Raw genomic sequence first — 17,384 nt, 5'->3', positions numbered from 1 at the left:
AATTTTTGTTACCCCAAATGAATTATTTCTGATTTATTTATTTTTCCATAAAATTTAAAATTCTTAAATTTAAATTTTTCTTAAATAATAATTTACATTTTATTTAATTTTTAAGAAAATTCAAAATTCTTGAAAATTAGATTTTACGTAAATATTTATTTTTGATTAATTTATTTTCTAAGAAAATTTAAATATTGGAAATTTAAATTTCTCTTAAATATTAAATTAAGGGTACTCAAAGGGTTGGTAGACTCAGGATTCCTCCGGGCTTTTAAAGTGGATTTTAATCTTTTGAAGAAAACGAAGACCATGTGCTATTCAGATGGAAAATTCCCGAATACGGAAATTACAGATAATGGTTTTCTTACTCCAATGGAATTGATTTCAAGACCTACAGACGAAAATTGTGGAATCTCCTCAAAGGCTTACTCCATACGATACCACTGGGTTTTCAAACGCAGGGAATGAATGAATTTTCTACGGGTACAATTTTTCTCGGAGATTTTAAGACAACTCTATGATTCCAGATTATACAGTCACACAGTGGTTTATACCAATGCTACATTTATCCGGGAATCAATGAGATCATACAGGCAGGAATTTTGGAGGTAAGAGAGAATAGTGGGGACATACAGATATCTCAGTTACATGCAGTAAGATTGGAACCTCAGGACAGAATGTAGGAGTCACTAATAGTTGAATCAGAAGAAGCTCAGGTATAAGTACTTGAGGGACTAGACGTCAGGGCAGTGTTTCACATGTCATGGAAGTTTGGTCATATCAGATTCACAAGAAGTATATAAGCTATATCCTAGGATCAAGCCTATCTATTCTGAAGCAGAGATTCTTACAGAATCAGTTCAAGAGGTGGTTACAGTCTGAGGTTGGGACATAAATAAGATTTGATAGCTACAGGTTTGACAAGCAATATGTGTCAAGTAACTATCAGGGGTTTTGCTACAACAGAACAAAAATATTGACAAACAAGAATGAGTAGGGATTCAGTTGAAGAGTTGAGACAAAGGTGGAATGTTTTCTTAGGGAAGCAGCCAGTCAAAACTTATAGTGCACGGGAAAGAGTTGGGATGGATCAGATGACGAGAATCATGAATATCTTGCTTTCATAGCAATCTCTGAAGATGATCCAACTCACATATCTCAGGTTTTAATTTCTAGAACCACTGGAATATTGTGCTCTCAATATTCAATACATGATAAGATCATAGTGTTTAAATGTTTATCACTCGCATAAGCATGATAGCATCACACATAGATAATGCTGTACTAGTTCACTAGATTTCTTTCTGGTAACTAGGTTTGATGTTTAACTTGTGCATGTTACTTTAGATGATCTTAAATATGTGTTTGAATATTTGTTGAACATGATTAATTGCTTTATATTTTCCAGTATATAAGACCTTTGTTTATGCTTACGCTCTGTATCCTATTACATTGTGATTTATTCATTTGATCCAAATTGTTTGTTAAGATGTAATAGTTTATATTTGGATTGAGATAGCTAGATGAGATACATCAACATGATTGTACTAGATAGAATTAGTGATTTACTTGGTAATTCTGTTTGTTCCATATCATGCCTATCTTGCTTAGTTCTTATGTGTAATGCTTCTGAATGAATGCCATGTATTCTTAACTCAATGCTTGCTTATGCTTATGCCATGAATGCATCTCTTAGTACTTGCCTTAATTGTAGAAAAAGCATGTTTAGAATTATAATAGGGCAAAGGCTGCTAGTCCTCCTTATATAAGGTTGGAACCAATTTTCCCCTAACCTAGAGACAAATTTGTCAAGGGTATTAAAATGGAGAAAGTGGTCAGTCAAAGGTAAGAATTAGCATGATAAGGTTGCAGCTGTTGTTATCTATTTATAATAAAATATCTAATCCAACTGAACCCAAGCTGATAAGTTGGGTACCAAGAACTGTTAATCCATTTGTGAGTGCATGACATAACAGGTCAATTGATTCATATGCATTCTTGGTAATTCATACTCAAGGCATATGATCAAAGAAAGAGCCTCACAATCAAATGTGATCAACAAAAGCTATTCCGTCAGTAATCTTTGGAGATGACAATAAAGGTTTTCATTACGGGACAAGCTATGCAGAAAAGGGATGTCATCATGGATTCGACAATTGTTATCACTGATAACAACTAATTGTTGGAGTCATTGATAACAATTGAAGCAACTTCTTTGCTGGAGAATCAAGGCACAAATCCTCTTATCAGACAGTTCTGCATCAAAAGACAAAATGTCAATTCAATGAAGGATTAGTGTCTCATCTGAAGCAGGAAGATTGAGAAGCTTGCTCTTCTTAGAGTAAGGAAAGGAAATGCTCATGGCTAGACTGGAACTCTGAAAAGGTGAAGTCAATGGTGTCTACCATAAAGCTTCATCTGACAAAAGTTTAGCTATGGCATTAGAAGCTCTCACCCTTGAACATCAACTCAAGGAACTCTTTTATGAAAAGTGGTTTGTGAGAGGACTGCCTCATCTAGAATTCAGAAGATGATAAATGTGAGGCATGTCAAAAAGGGAAGTCAAAGATAATATCACATCAAAGTAGAGATATACCTTAGTGATGGTGGTTGACTACTCTTATTAAACAAAGTTGTTGTTCGTGCATTCTCAAGACAAGACATCACAGATGGTGATTGATCACATCAAAGAAGATCAAGCTGGAAGCAACTGTAAAAGAAATGATCTTGTGGTCAGATAATGGAACTGAATTCAAGAAGCAATTCTGATTAATATCTATAACATCAAGAATATTTTGAGACATATTCAGCACTGGAAGCTCCGTGTCAGAATGGAGTGGTACAAAGGAAGAACCAAAACTTGATTAAAGCTACAAGGGAAATATCAAGCTAATCAAGACTTTCTAAATACCAAAGGGCTGAAGCAGTCAATACAGTTTGCAATAAGTTAGATCAAGCCTTGATCAGGATGTATACATGAAGACCACTAATGAGTTAATGGCCAACAGAAGCAAACACTGGATAACCTCAAAGTGTTTGGAGAGAATGTTCTACAGTTAGGATATTTTCCATGGCTACTCAGTGGAGTCTACAACCTACAGGGCATTTGTGGTTGATCAACCAAAGGTGATAGACAGTCCAAGTGCACAGTTCAACAACTCCGTGCTCCAAGCTGTTAAAAGTAAAATTAATGGTATTGATGATTCATATCCAAGCAGGGGAATCGCAGTGTACCTACATAACTCATTATTTTAATGAAGCCATTCAACAAGGATAAGGATTTTCAGGAAATCCCAGCAACAGCTTAGGGGAAGAAATAGAAGGATCAACTAGTCAGACACAACACCACATTGAAAATTCAGAGGACACAACAAGAACATATCTGCTGAGACAAAGGGTTTGATGTCAAGTCTATTCCCATAGTCTAGTTCTTAAGTGATCCAGATGGTGGAGTAATGATTAGCAGGGCTACTGAGTGCGAATGATTAATTCTCTAGTTTTCTATCTGAAGAAGAAATTAAGAAAGTTACAGAAGCTCTGATAGATCTGGATTGGTTGGGTGATTGCAAAGCAAGATGAACTCAATCAGTCAGCAAGCAGATTGTAGGGAAGCTGGTATCCAAACATATTGTAATTGGTGCAAGGATAACCAGAAGTTATACTGGATGCCAATGGCATTGTTATGTGGGACAAGGCCAAATTGGATGCTAGGTTATTATCAGGAAGCAGTATCTAACAGATAGCACCAGTGACGAGACTTGAGGATATTATGGCATATCGGGCACCTGATGCATATTACACTTGGAATTGGACTCTAGTAGATGTGTACAAGTTCACTCCTCGTTGGTGAGTCAAAAGAGGAAGTCAATGCACCACAGTTCATGGACTTTGAAGTAGCAGATCAATTGAACTATGTATATCTCTTCTTCACAATCTCACTTCAGGTTAGTATGAACTAGTATACTACTCAAGCAATCGTCAAGGACATGGTATGGCACTCTAACTGAAGTTACAGTTTAATATGAACTAGTAGAGTCGTCATATTAATAACTCTCTTATCACTAGGCACAAACATAATGTTATATATGTGCTCTGATATAATGATAATGTTATATGTTGGTCTACTTACAAAAACTTGTGCAAGATTATTTGCTAAGTAATTGCAGAGTAGGTATGGAGGAACATGTTGGAAAGTTGCAATTCTTTTTGGGATTACTTTAAGCAGGCCATTAGAATAATTCTTTTAGGAGCTCAAGCAAGCCAAAAGAATAATTCTTTTAGGAGCACAAGTAAACCAAAAGAATGATGGCAATACAAGTAAGTTAAGGATCTTTTGAAGATGCAAAATTTGGAAGATTCTGAACATGCCAAGACTACTTACCAACGGAAACCTGTTATTCCTAGAAGACTAACAATGAGATTTACAGAAGGGGGGTTGAATGTAAATCTCAAAACTTTTTCAAGTTTTGAGCAGTTTATAAAGTTGTGTGTTCAAGAAGAACAAGTGTGTGAATTGCTTTAAGCTAATACAGACAGATATATATTCAAGCACAAATGTAAAGAACACAACAGACCTTAAAAACTTTTCTGGTGGATTTGTTGTTCCACCAGAGATGGTATATTAGAAAATCTGTGTTCAACAATGTTGATCACAGCTGCATCCTAGTACAAACTAGATGAATTTTCTCTCAAGATATTTCTTAACAGCTCTGGAAAAAATCTCTCTAATTACTAGCTTCTTCTTGGTTCATATATATTACCAAGTGTACAAGTGAAAAACAATATAAAATTACAATAGTAAAATAAGTTCTTCACTTGCTTCTTTTCCTGTTCACTCAAGTACTTTGTTGACTATTGCAACTTTGTACAAAAGAAGAACGGCTGCTTTTTCTGTTGATCCTGAAATTCGGCTACCACATCTCAGTTTTCTCTGTCAACCCACGTGCCTCTGCTTGTAGGTACAACTACCACTTATCAACGGCTGATTAGCAGAACATCCGTTGAAGCTTTCATCCGTTGATGACTTCATCCGTTGAAGGATGTTATCCGTTGAAGCTTTCATCCGTTGATGCTCTCATCCGTTGAAGGATGTTATCCGTTGAAGCTTTAGAGACATCCGTTGAAGCTTAGCTTCTCATCCGTTGAAGGTCTTTTAAGTCATCCGTTGATACCACTTCATTTATACAAAATTACAAGGCATGAAATATTTACAATTGGCCTTCCTATCTGCATATCATCTAGTAGTCAACATGACTCATAGTTTCTCTCAACTTCTAAGAATTACAATTTTAAATACAGAGACTGAAATATGCTACAATACTAGACTTATTTCTAAGTAAAGCTACACCATCAACGGATAGCCAAAGTGGTCTTATCCGTTGAGGCTACAGACACTAAATTTCTACTTAAGTGTTTTGTTAAACATATCATCAAACTAATGCACAAATATTCCTAACAATCTCCCCCTATTTATGTCTATAAGAACTGTAGGCATAAATTCAGGGTTAACTTGATGATAACAAAACACTTAACAAATATTTGAATTGAAACTAAGTAGAAATATAAAAAGTGCTGCAAAAGTGTATGTACTAGGAGGTAATTGAAGATTTACAGTATTTCCAAGGGTGCTCCTCTAGCCTGAGCAAATCATCATTTTCTTCTTTGTTCCCTGGTTTTCTTTCCTAGCCCTTTGTCATTTCCCTCAATTTGGAGTTGGAGTTTTCTGAAGAATTCAGCTTCATCTTCATCACTGATATCCAACTTAGATTGCATTTCCTTGAGAGTTTCATTGCTGGCAATCTTGAGTTGGTCTTCAAGTCTGAAAAATCTTCTGACTCCTTTGTCATCTCTAAATTCCATCAACCAATGAGGTGATTTGTGAATTTTAGTTCCCCTTTCTTGTATGAGTAAGGTTCTGGGCAAAGCATTTGGTTCCCTCCAAGTCTTCCTTATGTTGGCAATCTTGTTGAGAATTTCAGTCTTGGCTGTTCTGGTAAAGCCAGAATCCTTTTTGATGGCTGAAAAGACTCTGATCAAGGTAGAGTAGCCTTCATTTAGAATCCTGTGGAGAGGCCATGTTCTTTCCCCAGCTCCTTTATATCTGAACACTAATCTTTCTGGTAACTGTCTGTAGGCAGCTATTCCCCTTACATCCTCCAGCTCATCCAGATAGAGTTCAATGTCTGAAATTTCTTTTATGTCACAGATGTGAACATAATCATCTTTAGAAATGGGTGACTTAGGCTTAGGTTTTTGTTTTTGAGTGAATTTCTTAGAGGTTGTGGGAGGTGTAGATTTTGGTTTTCTTTTCTGTTTCTTTGGTGGTGGAAGAGTGGTTAGAAAGGTAGGCAATGTGATGTTGTCCCAATCAATAGGTTCCTCTTTTGGAATGATTGGTTCACCATGGATATTTATAGAGGGATCAGTAACAAAAGGTTCAGGTATGGAAGGTAGTGGTTTAGATGTAGATTTGGTATCTTCAGGGTTATCTTCACTCCTTCTGTGTGCCTTGGCCTTTCTTCTGTTTCCCTTCTGCCATTCCTCTCTTTCCTCCATATTTTCACCAAATATGCTCCCAAGAACCTCATCTAAGTTAGCAATCTTTTCTTCACCCCTGACTTCAATTCCTTTCATTTCTTCAACTTGGCTTGACTTTAGCTGTTTTTCAAGCTTTGCTTGTGCTCTTTTGTCAGCCTTTAATTGCTTGGCTTCTTCTTTCTTAGCTATTGAGAATTTGGGATGTCCTTGCATCACACATATGCTCTTTCCCTCTCTAATGATAATAGCTCTATTTCTCCTTACAGCCTCATCCATGGACTTTTTGAGATAGGCAATACTCCTGCCTAAGATCTTGTTCTCATCATCTTTTGAAGGAGGAAAGTCCACTTCTTTTAAAGGATTCTTTGTTGAGTCCTTATTGGATCTTTCATTGGGCTTGAGGATTATAGCTTGTAGCTCTTTGGAAGAAGCTTCTCCATCCTTAAGACTCCCTACTGGCATGAGCTCCATGTTGATTGGTTCAATCTTTGTGCTAAATTTCACAGATGTTGATTTATTTTGTGTAGAACCAAACACCAATTGCAACCTTTCATCAATTCTCCTCCATTGTTCTTTCATTTGTATTTCAGCTGCTGCTAGCTGAATCAAATCAATTCCATCAGATTTACCCTTGATTTGAATGATTGGAGAGGTAGTGATGGCAGGAACTAGCACTTTAGATATCTGAATCTTTGTAGAGGGCTCTCCTTCCCCTTCCCTTTTATTCTCCCCCTTTTTGTTATCATCAAGGAGAGGGGTCAAGCCTTGTGCTTTTGCCAGCTGCATTAGGAGATTGGTTTGAGATTGTTGGTTGAGAAGAAGGGTGGCCACAGAATCTTCAATTCCTTGAACTCTGTCTTCCAACTTGGCCAGCCTTTGTTCAGTAACTGATTCCTTTTTCAATCTCGAAACCAAGTCCTGCAAAGTACCATAGGGCATGACTGAATCCAATTTTTCTGAAGTGAAGGATTTCAAGTCAGCAATATCTTTCCTGAGATCATTTAGACTCATATCTTGCTTTACTTTCTGCAACTTCATGAGATGCAGTGAGTCCAGGTGAGCTTGGAGGATAGCCTTGATATTTGCATTTGAAGTGTTCTGAATGGCCTGTTGAATAGTGATGATTTGTTTGACCAGGTGGACATTGAATTCACCTGTTCTATGCTCCTTAGTCAGGGCCCATTCAGGTAGATTAGGAATGGAACTAGGGTCTTCATCTCCCCCTATGTTCATGCTTCCATCAGAAGAAATAGAGTCATCATCATCAGAATTTACTCCAAATTCCTCAGATGGCTCACCAGCTGTAGAAGGCATCCTGTTAATAGCAGCTTTATCCCTTTGAAGAGATTCTGTTGAGTGCACTAGATGTAGTGTCCTCTCTGCCTCCTCATTGCCCTGAGCAGCCAACAGTTGATAGGCTGTCACAGGATGAGTAAAAGTGTCAGCATCCAAGGAAATGTTATCAATTACAGCTTTGTAATGTTGCTGAAATTGTCTTTCCTTTTCAGCATCATCCACAATCATTGACTCATGAGCAATGGCTGGTTCCACCCTTGTATCAACTGTACCTGCTTTTCTCTCTTTTTCTCTATGTTCTTGCATCAGGGGCTCCCCCTGGCTCACACATCTCACTCCCTCACCTTCACCTTCTAAGGTGGTACTCCACTCACTGACTTTTGCCATGCTGGAAGAAATAGCATGCATTTTTGTGCTCTCAATCTCTCCTTTTGCCTGGGAGCAACCCAGCCTCTCACTCAAATTTTCACTCCCTGCCCTCAATCCTAAAAGTGATTGCACAGTATTCATGTCTTCTACACTTGGAATCATTTCAGTTATTTGTGTAGAGACTATCAACGGATGTGGAATATCCGTTGAAGTTGAAACTGTTGTTATCAACGGATAACTGCTGTTAAGCTTATCCGTTGAAGAGCAACCACTTGTCAACGGATGAGTGATATCCATTGAAGAAGGAAAAGAAGATGAAATTGAAAGTGATATAACTGTTGAATCTGTATAGATTGATTTGATATGTGTTGATACAGATCCTTCAATTATATCTGAAAGAATTTGCGGGTGATCCAACAAATCATCTAAAAGATGATGATCACCTGTATTTGAGTGGGGCTTCTCCCTGAGTTGTAAAGAGGGAGAATCAGGAATTGATGGGAATAGCATATCCACATCCAGAGATGGTGAAGAAGTATTTGGTGATTGATGTGTAGTTATTGTGAGAGAATGGGGCTGTGACTCCACATTTATTGGAGTCACATCAAACTGAGTTTGAGAAGGCACAGAGACAGATGGATGTATCTGTGCAGTGTGTGCACCCTGTGTAGAAGATTGGGTTCTAGCCTTCTTTCTTCTAATAAAGGCTTTTGTAGGTGAGTGTTTGGCTTTAGTGTCCCTCCCTCTTTTGTTCTGTGTTCCTGGATGGGAACTCTTTTCAATAGTAACATCCTTTTGGGAGGATGCTACTAGGGATGTGCTAGAGACCTTTTCAACCACCACAGCTTTTTGAGAAACTGGGGCTTGGCTAGCTTGGGAAGCACTCAACTCTCCTTCCTTATCCTGGGGGTTTCTTTGATGTTCACCCCTCCCCTCACCACTCACACCCTGATCACTTCCCTCAGGGTTAATGGTTGTTGTTACAACTGTTGTCTTTTGAGAAACAACAGAGGTGGTTTTCTTTGTCTTGGATTTTGAAAGTTTGGATTTGGTGACCTTGGTAGAAATCTGTTGGGGCATTGACACAGATTTCATGGCCACACTAGAAGATAAAGAAATAGAGGGGTTGGAAGAAGTAGGAGTTGTAGAAGCAATTACCTCACCTACCTGGGGTGCATTCATGATTGGTAAATATACCAATTGCACACTGCTGTTAAGATCCATTCTCTTCAAGTCTGCAAGAACTCTTTTCTCTTGTGCCCAGCACTTGAGTTTATTATTCTCATTGATTATGACTAAACCTTCAGCAACATGGTTAGCCAATAACATAAAGAATCTAGCATAATAGATGTTATTAGGTCTATTAGCTTTGTTACCTAATCTAGTACCTAATTCTAGCATCACATAGTTGCTAAAGTTAAAGTACCTATCAGAAACAAGCATATAGAACATGTTAACAAGAGATGAAGTTATGGCATCAAAATTACTAATTTTCCCAGAGAAAACCTTTATGAAGGCATCCCCAAGAAAACTCCATTCTTTCCTAAGGCCTTTTCGTCTAATACCCCCTAAATTAGCAGAGTTAAGAGAGTAACCTATGGAATCTAACATGCTGGATACATCACTATCAGTGTGTGGTGTCATGGCATTGTTCTCAGGTAATTTAAAACATGCTTGTAAGTCATCACAGTTTATACAGTGATTTTTACCTTTGAGAGTGAAGGAGATAGTCATATCCATGGAGTTGAACTCAGCAGTTGTCCAAATCTCCTCAACTACTTCACAGAAAATCGTTGGGGCTTCCAGCATTGCATAGCTAAGTTTACAGTTTTTGATGAAGTCCATCATTTTGTGATAATCTGAGTGGGCTTCATTCTTCTCTACCAGAGCTATGAAATTATTCTTCTCGTAGATGAACCCAGATTGAGACATAATCTTCACGACTGGTGCCATTGTTGTGAGTAGAAATTGCAGAGAATAACTTGAGGGTTTTGCAGAGAGAAAATGGTAAATGCTTGAAATTCTAAGAAAGCGTAAAGTAATAATGAACAATCAGAAGGGCTTATATGCTTTTAGAAAAAAAATAAATAAAGGATTAATCAATAAATAGGTGTTGGTGAATTTCAGCCGTTTAAGAATAAACTGTAAGTATTCTAATAACTACCTTTAAAACCAATACATACAGATGTATGTATGGTATCAACGGTTAAGAAAATAGAATCAACGGCTGTGAAACACCTCAAACGTCTGATGTGACATTTCAACGGATAATGTAAATTGTCATCCGTTGAAAGGTACTTCAGCTTTATCCGTTGACGGATAAAAGTTCCAGAGATATACTTGTCTTTCAACGGATAATGAATATCCGTTGATAGAGCAATTTTGACTTTCAACGGATAGGGAACATCCGTTGATGGAATAAACTTTGTTAAAAGTCAAATTTGTTCTAGCAACTAATATATTTCAGGCTCCACATCAAATTGCAAAGAAGACATGAATTTTAAGAGTAATTAAGCATACCTAGCTCACTTACCAATCTTGTGAATGTTGATTCATCAAGTGGCTTGGTAAATATGTCAGCAATTTGTTGTTCACTTGGAACAAAATGTAGTTCTACTGTACCATTCATGACATGCTCCCTGATGAAGTGGTACTTAATATCAATGTGCTTGGTCCTTGAGTGCTGCACAGGATTCTCTGTTATGGCTATGGCACTTGTGTTGTCACAAAAGATAGGTATTCTATCAACATGAAGTCCATAATCAAGGAGTTGATTCCTCATCCATAACATTTGAGAACAGCAACTTCCAGCAGCAATGTATTCAGCCTCAGCTGTAGAAGTAGAGACTGAATTTTGCTTTTTGCTAAACCATGATACAAGCTTGTTTCCCAGGAATTGACAGGAGCCTGTTGTACTTTTCCTGTCTATTTTGCAACCTGCATAGTCTGCATCTGAATAACCAATTAGATCAAAGCCAGATTCTCTAGGATACCAAATTCCTAAATTTGGTGTACCCTTGAGATATCTGAAAATTCTCTTGATAGCAATTAAGTGAGACTCCCTAGGATCAGCTTGAAATCTCGCACACAGACATGTAGCAAACATTATATCTGGTCTGCTAGCAGTTAAATATAAAAGTGAACCAACCATGCCTCTATAACTTGTAATGTCCACAGACCTTTCAGTCTTATTTAATTCAAGTTTGGTGGCAGTGGCCATGGGAGTTTTTGCAGATGAACATTCCATTAAGTCAAACTTCTTTAAAAGATCATGAATATATTTAGTTTGACTAATGAAAATTCCATTACTAACTTGTTTAATTTGTAAACCAAGAAAATAGGTTAGTTCTCCCATTAGGCTCATTTCATAATTACTTTGCATTAGCTTAGCAAACTTCTTACAAAGATTATTATCTTTAGAACCAAATATTATGTCATCTACATATATTTGAACAAGTATACTAGAGCCATTAACATTTCTAAAGAAGAGAGTTTTATCAACAGTACCTCTAGTGAAGTGATTCTCCAAAAGAAATTTTGATAATGTTTCATACCAGGCTCTAGGTGCTTGCTTCAGTCCATAGAGTGCTTTCAACAGATAATACACATAGTCTGGAAAATTTGGATCTTCAAATCCTGGAGGTTGACTTACATAGACTTCTTCCTCTAATTTCCCATTTAGAAATGCACTCTTGACATCCATTTGATAGACTTTGAAATTGGCATGGGCTGCATAGGCTAGAAAGATTCTGATAGCTTCAAGTCTTGCAACAGGAGCATATGTCTCATCAAAATCTATTCCCTCTTGCTGAGAATAGCCTTTGGCAACCAATCTGGCTTTATTCCTTATGATAATGCCATTTTCATCCATCTTATTTCTGAATACCCATTTTGTATCAATAGGACTCTTGTTCTTTGGTTTGGGTACCAGCTTCCAAACTTGGTTTCTCTCAAATTGGTTTAGCTCTTCCTGCATAGCTAATATCCAATCTGGATCCAATAAGGCTTCTTCCACTTTCTTAGGTTCCTCCTTAGATAGAAAACTACTATACAGACATTCATCTTGAGTAGCTCTTCTTGTTTGCACTTTAGATGATGCATCACCAATGATCAGTTCAAAGGGATGATTCTTGGTCCATTTCCTTTGAGGTGGAAGATGAGCTCTAGATGAGGTGATCTCAGTATTGTCATGATGTGAGATAGAGTTTTGATTAGTTGAAACTCCCCCTGAGTTGTTGGTCCTTTGCAGGGAACTTGGAGTTCCATCAATTAATGATGTAAATTGATTATCAGTTGATGAGCTATGATCAACGGATGTTTCATTAAGTACTTCAACGGATGATGCACAATGTCTTTCAACGGATGCTGAATTTTGTGCATTATCCAGGAGCAAATTTTGTATTCCTTTTGAAGTGTCGTCTCCATCAATCTCTTCTTCACTATCATCACAATATATTTCAATATTGTCAAATTTGAGTCTCTCATAATGTTCCTCATCTGTTAGTCCATCAATCTTTTTATCATCAAACACAACATGCACAGATTCCATAACAATGTTGGTTCTTAGATTGTAGACCCTATAAGATTTTCCAGCTGAATAACCAACAAATATTCCTTCATCAGCCTTTGCATCAAACTTCCCTTTATGGTCAGATTGATTCCTTAGTATAAAACATTTACATCCAAAGACATGAAGAAAGTTTAGAGTTGGTTTTCTTTTCTTGAACAACTGATAAGGAGTCATGCCTTTAGCTTGATTGATCAGAGAAATATTTTGAGTGAAACAGGCACAATTAACAGCTTCAGCCCAAAAATATGTTGGTAACTTTGATTCTTCAAGCATTGTTCTGGCAGCCTCAATTAAAGATCTGTTCTTTCTTTCAACTACCCCATTTTGCTGAGGTGTTCTTGGAGCTGAGAACTCATGCATGATTCCATTTTCTTCACAGAACAGCCTTAATGTCAAATTCTTGAATTCAGTTCCATTGTCACTCCTGATGTTTCTTACTTTTAAGTCAGGATGATTATTGACTTGCCTGATGTGATTGATAATGATTTCACTTGCTTCATCCTTTGATCCAAGAAAACAGACCCATGTGAACTTTGAGAAATCATCTACAATCACTAAACAATATCTTTTTCTTGCTATTGACAATACATTGACTGGTCCAAACAAATCCATATGTAACAGCTGTAATGGTTCATCAATTGTTGTTTCAAGCTTCTTCTGAAATGATGCTTTCCTTTGTTTGCCTTTCTGACAAGCATCACACAGACCATCCCTTGAGAATTCAACAAGAGGAATTCCTCTTACTAAGTCCTTTTTGACTAGATCATTCATTGTCTTGAAATTCAAATGGGATAGCTTCTTGTGCCATAGCCAACTCTCAACTGAACTTGCTTTGCTGAAAAGACAAGTAATAGATTCTGCATCTGTAGAGTTGAAGTCAGCTAAGTACACATTTCCTTTTCTAACTCCAGTTAGAACCACTTTGTTGTCTTTCTTACTAGTGACAACACAGGCTTCAGAGTTGAAGGAAACTGTATTCCCTCTATCACATAGTTGACTGATACTCAGTAAGTTGTGCTTGAGACCATCAACTAATGCAACTTCTTCAATGATGACATTCCTTGTTGAAATCAAGCCATATCCCATAGTAAACCCTTTGCTGTCATCTCCAAAGGTTATGCTGGGGCCAGCTCTCTCTTTAAACTCTGTGAGCAGGGAGAAATCTCCAGTCATGTGTCTTGAACAGCCACTGTCCAAGTACCATAGATTTCTTCTATTTTCCTGCACACCACAAAATCAATCAATTTGATTTTGGTACCCAAGTTTCCTTGGGTCCATTCTTGTTAGCCTTTCTCCTAGACTTCATTCCTCCTGCATCTTTAGACTTAGGTGAGTTTGAGTCAACCTTGGTCTTAGATGTGGTTGGTTGAGGTGTAGGGTTAGTCACAACATTATCCAGCACATTTATAGTATTATTAGGCATGGATTGTGCATACATGTTATTCCACATTGGCATATTGTATGGCAATTGAGGCATACTGAATGCAGCAAGATAAGAATTGTTAAAATATGGCATGTTTGCAAAATGTGCATAAGGATTTTGTTGAGACATAACAGGCAGAGCATATAGAGGTGATACAGACATGTTAGGCATGGAAGAGGGTACAGTTATGGGAGATTTCTTAATAGATTTACAGTTAGCAGATAGATGATTAACACTACTACAATGCACACAGCTTTTTCTAGGAGCATACTTGTCAGGTGTGTAATTGTTATGTTTGTTAACTCCTACCTTCCCATTTCTGTTGGATTTCCTTTTGGATTCCTTTTTATCCTCAACCATCTTGAGCCTATTGTTTAACTGTTCTAAGGTCATGTGCCCTACATTCACCTTTCTGACATCTTTGGATGTGCTTGCTCCTTCTTTGACAAAGTTCTTTGAAGTTGAACCAAACTTTTTGTTGAGTTTCTTTAGATTTTCTCTTTTAGAAACATCTGCCTGTTTTAATTGAGGAACCTTCAACGGATGTTCCTTTTCTTCCTTCAACGGATAACTTTCATCATCCGTTGATTCCACATCCGTTGACAGTCCATCAATTAATTCCAGTTTCTTTTTATTTTTATCCCAGGCAGTTTCACAGAATGATTCAATTCCTTGGACTTTGGCAATTTGAGCACTTACATCCCTAGATGTTTTCCAGGCTTTAATCACCTCTTGCTCTTTCTCTAATTGATTGGAAAGTATTTCTACTTTCTTAATAGATTCAGCTAGTTCATTTTCAACAGATACACAATGCAGCTTAGTCTTTTCTAGGTCAATTAACTTATCTTCTAACACAGCATTTCTATTACTTAAAAACAGATTGTTCTCTTTAATCCTACTATTTTCTTTAGCAAGAGATTTAAGAGATACACGCAAATGATACAGTTCAGTAGACATGTCATTAAAAGCATCATTGCACTCTTCTTTAGTAAGCTGTGTTATATCAGTAGTAATTACCTGGTTGCTTGATGAACTAACTTCATTCTCCTCAGAATCAGCCATGAGAGCCAAGTTAACATATTCCATGTCTTCATCCTCTTCTTCTCCATCAGCTGCCCAGTCTCTTTCTTGAGTAATGAAAGCCTTTTCCTTCTGTTTGAGCAGATCAAAATATTTCTTTTTGTAATCTACTTGTTCAAATTTCTTCTTTTCAGAGGTTGGCTTTCTGCACTCACTTGCAAAGTGTCCACTCATACCACAATTAAAACACTTGAACTTGGATTTGTCCACCATGTTCTTATGGGGTTTAGTGGCTCTAGTGTTTTTCCTGAACTTCATCTTTGCAAATCTCCTGGACAGAAATGCAAGATGCTCATCAATACCATCAGAGTCATCTTGACTGGAGTTGTCTTCATTTTCAGCAACTTGCCCTTTACCCTTGTCTGATTCTGGATTTCTTACACCATCTTTGGAGCTTGATGTAGATCTCACAGTTTCTTTTCTGCATTCTTTCTCATTTTCAGCTACCAATGCAACTGAACCTCCTTTCTTTCTCCCCCTCTCCAATACCTCATCCTGTTCCAACTCTAGTTCATAAGTCTTCAAGATTCCATATAATCTTTCAAGAGTAAAGTCCTTATAATCTTGAGAGTTTCTTAAGGAAACAGTCATGGGTTTCCATTCCTTTGGTAAGGATCTCAAAAATTTAAGATTTGAATCCTTCACCTGGTACACTCTACCATACAGCTTCAGTCCATTCAACAGTTTTTGGAATCTATTGAATGTGTCATTTAAAGATTCATTTTCTTCAAAATGAAAGTGCTCATACTGTTGAATGAGAAGCTGCATTTTGTTCTCTCTTACTTGTTCTGTACCTTCACACAGCAGCTGAACTGTGTCCCAAACCTCTTTGGCAGTTGAACAATTTATCACATTATCAAACATATCCTTGTCAAGACCATTAAACAAAATGTTCATAGCCTTCTTATCCTTGTGGACTTCTTCTGTGTCTTCCATTGTCCATTCTGCTCTGGGTTTTGGAATGGATTGACCAACAGCAATTGTGGCCGTAGCAACTGTGGCTACTTTGTGGGGAATGTGAGGACCATTCTCAATGCAGTTTACATAACCTTCATCTTGGGAGAGTAGATGAAGGTGCATTTTCACCTTCCAGTGGTGATAACTGTCTTTGTCAAGAACTGGGATCTTTACTCCAATATCCTTCTTACTCATCTTTGTTAGATTCCAAGATCTTTAAACTCTTTGTGTGTCAAGAGCCTGCTCTGATACCAATTGTTATTCCTAGAAGACTAACAATGAGATTTACAGAAGGGGGGTTGAATGTAAATCTCAAAACTTTTTCAAGTTTTGAGCAGTTTATAAAGTTGTGTGTTCAAGAAGAACAAGTGTGTGAATTGCTTTAAGCTAATACAGACAGATATATATTCAAGCACAAATGTAAAGAACACAACAGACCTTAAAAACTTTTCTGGTGGATTTGTTGTTCCACCAGAGATGGTATATTAGAAAATCTGTGTTCAACAATGTTGATCACAGCTGCATCCTAGTACAAACTAGATGAATTTTCTCTCAAGATATTTCTTAACAGCTCTGGAAAAAATCTCTCTAATTACTAGCTTCTTCTTGGTTCATATATATTACCAAGTGTACAAGTGAAAAACAATATAAAATTACAATAGTAAAATAAGTTCTTCACTTGCTTCTTTTCCTGTTCACTCAAGTACTTTGTTGACTATTGCAACTTTGTACAAAAGAAGAACGGCTGCTTTTTCTGTTGATCCTGAAATTCGGCTACCACATCTCAGTTTTCTCTGTCAACCCACGTGCCTCTGCTTGTAGGTACAACTACCACTTATCAACGGCTGATTAGCAGAACATCCGTTGAAGCTTTCATCCGTTGATGACTTCATCCGTTGAAGGATGTTATCCGTTGAAGCTTTCATCCGTTGATGCTCTCATCCGTTGAAGGATGTTATCCGTTGAAGCTTTAGAGACATCCGTTGAAGCTTAGCTTCTCATCCGTTGAAGGTCTTTTAAGTCATCCGTTGATACCACTTCATTTATACAAAATTACAAGGCATGAAATATTTACAATTGGCCTTCCTATCTGCATATCATCTAGTAGTCAACATGACTCATAGTTTCTCTCAACTTCTAAGAATTACAATT

The sequence above is a fragment of the Apium graveolens genome, chromosome 7, assembly GCF_009905375.1.
Source record: "Apium graveolens cultivar Ventura chromosome 7, ASM990537v1, whole genome shotgun sequence".
Lineage (NCBI taxonomy): Eukaryota > Viridiplantae > Streptophyta > Magnoliopsida > Apiales > Apiaceae > Apium > Apium graveolens.
This window is presented reverse-complemented; position numbering follows the sequence as displayed.